This window comes from Calonectris borealis, chromosome 15, assembly GCF_964195595.1.
Source record: "Calonectris borealis chromosome 15, bCalBor7.hap1.2, whole genome shotgun sequence".
Lineage (NCBI taxonomy): Eukaryota > Metazoa > Chordata > Aves > Procellariiformes > Procellariidae > Calonectris > Calonectris borealis.
Window position 1 is genome coordinate 5020419 of NC_134326.1, and position 11230 is coordinate 5031648.

Consider the following 11230-nt stretch of genomic DNA (forward strand, 5'->3'; position numbering starts at 1 on the left):
TAACTCTAATAAAGATTAATACATAGGGACTCACCACGCATTTTTTCTAATTGCCTTTCATTAACATTCTCAGCACCTTGAACAAACAACACGGTCTTTCTTTTTTCTGTTTGCGAGACAGGGACTGTATGAGGCATAGCCAGGTCTTGTTCTATAGGAGCAAAACATTTTCACTATAGACTCCTGTACTGAGGTACTCCAAACTCTTTGATCCCCAAATGTGCTGTAACAGCCTCTGCCTACAGGAAAAATCTGCTTTGCAAAGTTGGAGCAATGCAGTGTGAATTATTTGTGGGTGAAACAAGAAGAAAAATTATCCTTTCTGCTCTGTGAACACCCTCCCACACTGGGGCCATCCGCACAGCAGTCCGGGAGCTGCTGCCTGGGACTTGGCACCGGGGTCGGCCTTGTGCTCCGCACGCATGGCATCTTGCCTGGCTCCTTCCCGGCCAACTCAGCTCACCGCAGTGTCATCGAGGCCCCTTGAAGATATTTTTCGGGATGTGAGACTTCGTCAGGGAGCAGGCCGAAGGTATAGTGCATTTGCAACAAAGAAAATAATAGTACGTAGAAATGAAGGAACTTTTGAAAGACCAGACAGACTTATGGTCCGATTCTCATGTTGCTGAATCGGTCCCCTACAACTTTCCAGCAAAAGCCTTATCATTTCTTCTTATACTGGTTTGCTTTTGCTCTTCAGATCCTCCCTCATCCGTTGCTCTAACAGCTAAAATACATTTTCACAACCGCCTAAGAGCCCCTATTCATGGCCAAAGACACCACTGCACTAGCATGCCTGTTCCTTCACCTGACTATCAAACACCAACAATATCCCAAAACATCCCTGAACGTTGGGCAACTCAGCTGCAGATACCAGATGGCTGTTCCTGTAAACTCAACATGAGCAGTGCAAGTAACGGAGCCTTTGAAGGTTATTTTATTTTAATGAATGACATTTTGGTGTTAAGAAAAAAACATTGTACTGGGAAATTCAGACTATACTGACATGTGTGGTGATACTTTCTGGACAATGTTGGTGACTATAAAATCTGTTACGTCATCACAATGATGACAATACTGAATATTTTGCCCAGCTCCAGGCAGGGGGTGGGGGAGCACTCAGGGGTGCCTCGAGCCATGGGATGGGTACAGCCTACTCCCCATGGAGATCTCAGACCATTTGCTCGTTTCTGTGCCAGTACCCCAATATCTGAATGCCAGCTGTCTTCTGGGTTAATTCCCGACTCTGCATGTGCTGTGGGTGGAAGCTGAGGGTTTGGGAGAGCTGCAGTGCTGCCTCTCATTGAAAACAAGGAAGAAGCCCGCACAGCCAGGCCCAGGTGCCCATATATCAGTGCACTAAAAATACCTCGAGAGCGAAACCACAGAAGACCAGCCAAACGTCATCTATTTCTCCCCTCTTTGCCAAGTGCTAAAAAAAGCCAAAGGAGAAAAATCCCAGCACGGGGAACAGGTTTGACCAGCTTTGTCACATTTTTGTGCTCTCTCTGCTCTCTAACACAGACCCAGGCAGGGTTTTGTCTATCCCTTCCAGACTTTGTCAGTACCATGAGGCACCTCTGGCCCCTTCCCCGAGGGAGCTCTACCCCACTGCCGTTAACCTTCTCCAAACCCCTACAACAAGGCATCTTCTTACTCCATGGACCTGTCCTTGGAGGGAAGGAATACCTACGGCACAAGGACTCACCGAGTTTGCAAAAGATTGGCTTAGTTCCCGGCTCTGTCAAAATTACCTCCAAATCATATGGCTTTTTGCAGCTCCCACACAAACGCAGGCACAAGGCAGCACCTCCCAGCCTCGCTGGGGGCTCTGGAGGTACACACAGGAGATGGCAAGGTGTTCAGATACTGTCAACAGAGAGGTCATACAAGCATTAGAAATACCGTACCAAACCCATAGTAAAGCTACAGTGCGTCTCTCCTTGTCTATTAAATTTTTGAACATGGCTTTTACTGTATCAACAATTACCTACAGGTCTCTGCAATGTCACACCGATTTCTGCAAAGATCTTTTTTGGCCCTGCTGGACAGGGCTGCTCGAGCCCTGGAATATTCTCTTCACAGGCTGCAATGAGATTTCTGTTCCAAATGGGGATTTAATGTGCTCTCAGAAATCTGAATTTTCAAGTTCTGAATTCTGCTTTTGGACTTCGAAGCTGCCAAAATCTAGACCATATTTTCCTGGTTTTGCATTCTTACACATTACTTTATGGCATGCACTAAATATTCACTGCTACAGTAAGACAGAAACTAAAAGCTTAAATATTTTGTGAATTTTAATTTATTGGTAAAATCACTGCAAGGCATTGCTCTGATTGAAATCTCTTACCTTCTTCTCATCTCAAAGTGTCTCTGGTTTGCTTGTGTGCAGCTGTTTCATTTGAATACAAAAGGAGACTGATCTAGAAAACAGTTCAATAACTTGTTTGTGGCAGATGTCCTTAAAGATTTTAGCATTACGATATCACAGCTTAATGCAAAATAAACCAAATATAAAGCAAATTAACTACTTTAAGATAAATTTTTAAAAATCTGAAACAAAAATTGAGAAGTATTAGAAAACTTAGAAATATTTTTGCAGCTCAGTTTGTCATAGAAACACATAGGTTTTTCCAAAGATTGTTACTAATTATCAGTTACAGCCCAGATAGGTCTTCTCTCCCATCAGTGCAATACTCCCCACTAAAAATCATATTATTTTTCTTGCATACAACTGGTTGGTAACACAATGGCGAATGGTTTTCCACAACAGCTCATGCCATGTGAAGGAAACAAGTCTCTTGTACTTCTTCGCATTCTGAGTCCTCTAAAATTTAGAATATGTGCTCAGACAGAAAACACTGTGTTGACTTCTATCTCCTTGTATACTTAGTTATGTATTTTCAATTTATATTGATTTATAAGTAAATCAATAAAGTAATTGTAACAAAAAGGTTGGATAAGTTTCTGTGAAAATGCCAACAAAGTCAATCTAACCCTGGGATTGTAAAATCAATCTGATTTTTTTTAAATCAACACTTTCCAGTAACTTACTATCCTGCTGGGAAGTTCTGGGTCATCACTAACTTTTCACAGACATTTTAACAGGAGTTGACTGTACATTACTAACAGCGGTCCTTTCACCTCCATCCTTTACAACATCAGCGTACACACTCCTTGGCTTTCCCTGCAAATACAAAAACTAAATACATACTCTAAAAAACCAGGAAAGTGGCAATGTGGCTTTATCATTCTTATGCCCCCTTCAGTCGCAGGCAGAAGAACCCAAGCTGTGGCTTGGGCTTTGGAGACAATGTGGACACGATCACAAGAAAGCCTGTAGCACAGGGAAGGATGGTCACAGGGTTTCGTGAGGAGTGTTCAGGCTGACTTCATTCTTACATGTCTTTTATCTGGATTCCTGGCCCTGGGTGAGGGTAGTAACCATCCCGGCCGATGTTCTTCTGCAGCTAGACTTCAGATCAGAACCGATTCCTATGAGCGAAACATTGCTTTGTTGTGCTGCAACCCTGGTCCCATTCTGCATTTCATGGCAGCTGGCTGTGGCTGCAAATCCCAACAAGAAATAACTTTAAAAGTGGCCCAGGTTTTTAAAGGAAATACTCCCCTCTCCCCACTACCAGAAGCACTGCCAGCCTCTTGCAGAAGCCCTTGTCCTGAATTAGGAGCGCAGATTACCCTGGTACCACCTTGGCTTTTGCACTCTGCGTGCAGCATGGCGCGCTGCCTACGCTGGCCAAATGCAACCGCACGGCCAGGACAGCAGGTGAGTTCCCGGGGGGATTTCACAATCAAATACGGGAAGTGATTCTGTGCTGCCAGGAGGCACTTTCCCCCCACGGGGGTTTCCAGCCAGAGCCTCGCAGTGATTCTGAGTCGCTACAATAACAGATGGAGAAAGACATGCTTTTGTTTTACAAGACAAAAAGGAAAGTTTAAACAAAACAGGCTGGAAATAACCACATCCATTGAGATGGAGATCCTCAGTTCATATTCCACCTCCCGGAGGGTGAGTGGGACAGGTCTCCTGTTTGCAAAGAACCAGCCTCTCCTGGCAAAGCAGTAGGGTAGGTCCATCGCCAGCTCTCCAATCAGCTGGAACACGCAGAATTTCTACTATGCAGCTCCCATGCCTAATCCCATACAGTACACACCTGATGTGATGAAAGGACACAAAATTTTACTAATAGTAAAAATTTCTAATTTCTGTGAATTAGAAATAATTAATTTCTCCTAGATTCTGTTCTTCAAGGTTCACCTTCTCTACTCTTAGGTATATCTGCATTTTAGACATATCTTTAACGACCACATTTATAAAAAAGTATTACATGCCCCCATTACTTTAATCAGTTCTCAAAGCCAGCTGTTGAAGATGTTTCCGTATGAGAGTGGTTAAGCTAGCACTATGTGACACCTGACATCTCCTGCCCCTCGGATAATTAAATGTGATCCACGCTGGAATCTGCCTGCTCCCTTGGCTGGCCCTGGCGGCGCCGGGAGGGATCTCGGTGACATCTAGCCTTCCTCGCGAGAGCCCGGCAGGCAGCACACGCCACTGCGCACACAGCCTCCTCGCTGCCTGGCCAGCCCTATCTTCTGAAATCCAGACGTCTATTTATTTGCTGCATAAAACCAAGTTATTTAAGCAGAAGCTGTAAATTATGATGAGGGTAATTAATTTTTACAGAAACCAAACCTATTCTCCTAGCTGAAAGAGGGATAAGTGCTGCTGACAGGGCACTTAACATGTTAATTCTGAGAAGAGCAAGAATCATTATTGGGACAGCTCCTGTTAGCTAACCTGACACCAGGGTCTGTGCTACGATGAGAAACAAGCAGTATTAAAAATTATCCTGGTAATATTGAAAAAAAATGGCAGCATCATTTAGAGCAAACAAGAGGCTGCTCAGTCCTATTTGATTAGTATTCTTTTTTTCCAAATCTAAAATCAGAGTAGTACACATATACACAGATATGATATACCTAGGTTTTTAAAGGTGAATGCAGGTGAAGGATCTAGACCTCTTATGTACATACATATTTATCTTAACCTCCCTTTCTTCCTTTTTAAAATATTTGAGAGCTATGCCACAGCTGGGTTATTTCAGGGGCTGAAAATGTGGCTGACTCTTCTTAGAGACCAACTGGTATATATGAACAGGAGAGGCCCATGGGGAGGTGACGGTACCTGACCCCCTCCATCTAAACCACCCTAACTCTAACTCCTGACTTGCAAGGTGCACGCTTTTGGGACAGAATTCAAAGAGAGAAACTGGCACTGGAAACCTCTATGTGCTTACCTGAGCTGTGCAGACTGGGGTGACCGTCACCTGGACACACAAGGATGCATCACCTCAGCTGGCCTCAATGCTGTCAGCCGGAGACAAGCAAATAGTGGGCTTCAGCTGACACCCAATTTCATTGTACTTACTACATGAGTAGTTTATAATGGGATGTTTGTCCTTGACTGGCCTGTTGTGGTTGGTAACTTCCCATGTTAGCTTGATAATTTAAACTCATTGAGGATTTACTATCACTATTACCGATACCTTGCCAATGTGTTTTTACTTTAACTGCATTTTTATCATTCTTTAACCTTAAATTAGTGTCACACAGACAATTAGCAGCTGTGTCTTCAAATTTGTCTGGTCATATCTGTTTATTTTTAATAACATTTATTTATAAAGACTTTCTTACATGTTCCTTTCATTTGGCCTAAATGACTGAAGATCATGCTAGATACGAGTCACCTCATCCCACGGCCTCGTTCATGTCCTCTGTACTTGTCTGCTGTCACTCTATTGCCTGTTACCAGTTTGAATTTGCTTCACAAAGGCAAAGGAGTTTAAATAATCCTGAGCACTGAATCGAGGGGCACATGCTGTCGTTTCAGACAGACTGCAGCTAAGGAGATAATTCAGGATAGAAGGCAGAAAGTTAACAAGCTGCCCTCTTTCCAGCAGGAGTGCTCAGCTCCATTTAGGCTTGGACCTCTCGGAATTGATCGCAGATATTTGGCTTCAGAGATGATGATAATCTGGGATTTCTTCCCTTAAAGCAAACCCATTAAATTAAATCTAGGTTGCAGACCAATAGATACCTGTTATCCCACAGTGCTCCCAGTCACATCCCACTCTAGCAGGATACAAGCCTCACTTTCCCCAGCATGCTGCATGGTTTCTCCTTGTTTCTCCGTCTCAGATGCATCTTCTGGCCCCAAACGCAAGAGAACCAGGTAGCTGGTAACTTCTACTTGCGCAGAGAAGTAGATCTTCATGCACCAACATGTCCAGGCCTCTTCCGTTTCCAGCTTTGCTGAACCTGTGTGGATAAGCAAAAATTACAGAATTAATCTCACGGGCCAAAAAAGCTATTCTTGCATTCAAAAGTAACCTTTTTCACATGCTGAGTTGCGGCACATGCCTCAGTTTCACCCTACCGCGCTCTGGAGGACGTTCTCAGTGATGCTGTGGGGACAGTCCTCATTGCCAGTGCATACCTGCCCTCTTCCCCACTGTCCCTTCAAACCATCAGATGAACACCCCAGGCCACATAGGCAGCAGGGTGAGATGCTCAGCCTGCAATGGTGATGGGCTGAGAATAAAATCAGAGGTGTCTAATATCTCACAGCAGTAACTAAGACTTTGGACAGCCACTCGAGCAAACCTCTGATGTTGAAAAATGAATAAAAAGCATACGCACGTGCCGGTGAGCCAGAGTCTACTTTGCCTAGCAGCAGCTGGGTGCACTTCGGAGCTAGAGAGGTGCTGAACAGGCAGCTTCAACACCTTTTCCTTGCAGGGACAGCAAGAAGTCAGGTTTGACTTTTTCCACAGGGAACTGTTGTCTCTTCTGAGCAGGCTGGTGCCTCGGCGGCAGAGGCGGCTGTCCCCAGGCCGCTTGCTCCCTGTCTGGGCAGCCAAGAGCTGGCCGGGGGCAGTGGCCAGCTGGACAACGCGACCTGTTTAGGCACTGGAGTGAGACCAATACCACGTTTCACACAGACATCTTTATTTTCACATTTCTGCATGTATGCAAGAGAATGTTCTTTTTCCTGGGATGTGCTGGTAGACATATTATACCCTACAGAATGGAGCTTAGCAATTTTTTTTTTTAATATGTATATGTATACACAGATATATAGTCTCACAAAATTTTTTCTGCAGTTCTCCCTGTGTCAGAATGGATGTTTACAACAAACCAGAGCTAAAGGGACACTGTGAGGTTTTGTCTGATTTTTCTTATCTCTAAAATAAAATAGCGCTTGCATTTTTATCCAACTTGATTGCCTGCCTGTTCTCCTGCTTATACTTAAGCAAAAATGCTGAAGAGAAAAGACATGCCTGTAAGCTCTCAATTTTTACTACTCTGAGGTACTATCAGTGATGCAGGTAGAACATTTTGAGCTCTTATTTACACAAGGGCCAGACTATCAATTAGGTGTATGTCACTGCACCAAATATAATAGCATGCCTGAATCAGTGATGCAAATAAATCATTAGCATGTAAATGTTACGCTCACAGCACAGTTCAGCCGTTTAACAGTCTCTATGCAGACAGATATGTGTTTATAAGAGTCCTGCTTTTAAAAGGTTCCCTGTAAATTTTTAACCTGACAGTGTCCCTTGAGAAAAAAGTACATACTGGGCTTAAGAAAGGACACCCTCCTACAGATATTTTCTTTTTATTATTAAAACCAACATTTGTAAAACCATTCAACAAAATTTAATACAAATTACCATTGGAGAATAGCATTTGTGAAGCTATGCATTGCTGCTCCATTAACATGGCTTTAGTTATCACAATTTATATTATTTGCACATTTCCTTAGGTCTTTCATGGCACTTCCATGAAGAGGAAAAAAAGGTCATTACACTGCTGCTACCATCTTATCAGAGGTCACACACGGACACAAAGATGTTTGTTCTCAACATGGGTCACAGTCAGGCAATGCCAAAGTTCTGCCCACAATGCTTGAACCTTAGGATATCCGTACCTCAGGTTTATAGCTTGACTTGTGATTACTCACAATATTGCAATGCATTCAAAGTAACAGGAAAACAAACATCAACAGTAACAGGCACATTACTTTTTTTTTTTTGCATTATCATTAATCACATTCCTATTTTTCAACAGATTGTTACCTAAAATGCATGTTAGAAAGGCTTTTTTTAGAAAATGCTGGCATGAAGATGCAGACTGATGTTTGTAACTAATGAAACAGTCAGACTAATGATTCAGACATTATTTAAACATTCACAACTTTGAGAAAATTTGCACAGCTGATAGCACTGACAGACAGTCTAACTGTAACTTAGAAGCCAGCATAGTAACTACCTTCCACATACTGGCAGTAGGATTTATGATGGTATGAGATTAGAATAGCACACTATGTTTTGTTTAGAAAGCTGTAGTAGTAAGTATTTGCCATAAATATTGCAAGCCCCATTTATGAGCGATGGGAGGCTTTGCAAGTTTACAAAGTAACATTCACAGAAAACATAAAAAACAAACCCAAAGACATTTCCATGCAGAGCACGATTCTCTCACAGTCACTGGATCTCTGTCGTCTGTTGGCTGGAGCACACATGCCATATACATATATACTGCCCACGGAAAACCCAGAGGCCGCCTATGCACTGATGCATACCAGCCTCTGGCTGCTATCAGTGGCATCAGAGACAAACACAGGACAATAAATGGTTTCGCAAAGGCAATGACTCTGCCACAGACAGAATTTACAATTCGAGCTATGTGAAAATACAACTGTTGTGCGTCACTTTGCCAATCCTCCTATCTCAGCTCCAATGGACTTGAAGTGGAGCAGAGAGGTAGCAACCCAGGGCTGAACATCAGGTATGCGCAGGTGGGGTCCGGGCTGTTGCGAGACCAAAATCGAAGCTAGTTTTGCCTCAAGAGCAGAATCGGGACCAGTGCGGCTTTCAGCATCTCCCTCTCTGCCTAATGCACCCCCATCGTTACTGGGTGCTGAAAACTGACACTGTGGAGTAGATAAGGAGATGCCAAAACTCCAGGGTCACTAATGGTAGCCTGATTTCAGCAATGCACTTAAGCACGTACTGAGAGTAACATCCAAATGTTCAAAGTACGTTGCCAAACCGGGGCCACGCTCAACAGAAAGCAGTTACAGCCTCTATGACACAGGCACCCCCGCGCCACCCGTATAGCACTTCTGCTAGTGCAGACACAGAAAACATAGCTGAGGCCAAATTCATCACAGTAACTCCAGAAATTAATTTAGCTTTAGGGACCACAGCATATCATGCAACTAATAACGTTTTCTTTTGAAAAGGGCATTTTCAAAACTTTTCTGGCTGTATGTGCCATCTCATGAGCAGATTTGGAGCAACACTGTTAGAGGAGAAAGGCACTGTGCTAGCCCAATGCAAATGTTTGTTTTCTGTTATCTTGACCACTTTTCCCTCTGCTGAAGTTAACTGCTTAGACTGGTAATAGACAGATGCTCTTTTGGTGTGGGAAAAAACAGGTTATTAATTATATTAAAATCTGTTATTTGCTAAAGCGATTGCAAGAAGAATCAAGAAGGAATAGTATAAACATTGTGCCTTATTTCAGCTACAATTGATATCTTTATCAAGTGCCTATTAAATAAAAACTAAATAGACAATACCGGACAACTGGAGGACATAGCTACTCTCACAGCATCGCATCACTTCTGCGAATCACAGCACATTATTGGAGTTGCTATGCTCTGTGTCATTGCTAGGAAGGAATTAATTAATGGTATTTTTGTGAAAGGCAACAAACAGGATAGACTAGGGTGTCATTCCTGTGTACACACAACTTCACTCACTTGAACAGCACTTTTGATGACAAGTGAGCAACTGAAAGGAATAAAGTTAAGATGACATAGAAGTGTATGGAGGAGCACAGTAAAAGGGAAAAAGTCCCATCTTGGGGAATTAGCATAGCATTACACTAATACTGATCAGACCTACTTCTATAATCAGGAATACTTCAAGAGATTAAATTTTATAAAATATAGGGCTACAGAAATGAGGCATTCTCTATATTTTGTATTATAAAAAGCTTCCACTTACATAATTTTTAAAATATATCTTCACTGCTAACAGTATATTTGTAATATAGTATCTGATATAATAAAAATATATGCTTACTGGATGGGAGCGATGTAGCACTACGGCAGGGACTCTCCTTTCTGTCTGAGCAGCTGGGAAAGTTGGTTGTTCCCTCCTTCCCTTGGTTTCTCAGCCATCGGCTGCCTGGAGACTGCAACGGCACTCTGGTGTGTTAACTTTAAGAGTCCTCTGCAAAGCAGGCTCTGACATGTTCCTCAGCTGACAAATAATCTACTGGGCAAAATCCAACTTTGGTGTAAATTCACTACATGATTCTTTCTGTTTTACCTATTAAAAACCCCAAACCCCCAAACCAATGCTCTATTTGGCATTAGTAAGGAAATGGGACTTGTACAAGTCATGCAACTGCCTTGTGGGAAAAATGATTTTGCTATAGAAACATTTAAATTACCCAAAGGGAGATACGGGCCTGGCAGCTAGCTAAGTAGCTCCCAATTAAACTTACAGTGCACTTTGTGGGTGCCAAGGTCTGTATGTGGAAACACAGCTGCACCATCTGGGCCCTTTTCTGCACTAAGTAAAACTGGAAAGTTTAAATAAATCCATGAAGTGGGCAACACTTTACTGTAACTTCCAATGCAAAAATACAAACGTTCAAATGATGAATCTAGGAAGCGTGTGCCAAACTACACCGAAAGCACCATAGCACATGACCATGGTGCTGCTGAGACGCACACTGGAGAATCACCTCGTGTCCCATCACATGCTGGGACTGTAGAAGGTGGCTGGGACCAGAGCAGGTATTCATCTTCCTGTACAGCCCTTATAAACCTGCTTGGTCTTGCAAGAACTTACCATCATTGAACAGGATTTGTTCTGTAGTTTGAAATTTATATGTGCAACACATGTTTTGCTCCTTTCTGGCTCACCCTGGCATGAAGATCCTCTAGTCAATGTGTTCAGGAAAAACTCCACCAAACTCAGTGTGGTGGCACCAGTGCATGTGAGAGGAAAAGCAGGATCTCTGCAGAAATAGGGATATTGGCTACACAGGCTGCCTGCTTAATGTCCTAGGTACATTTACTGTTCATTTTTTACAGACGCCCTGGTGGATTCGACTTTTGTCA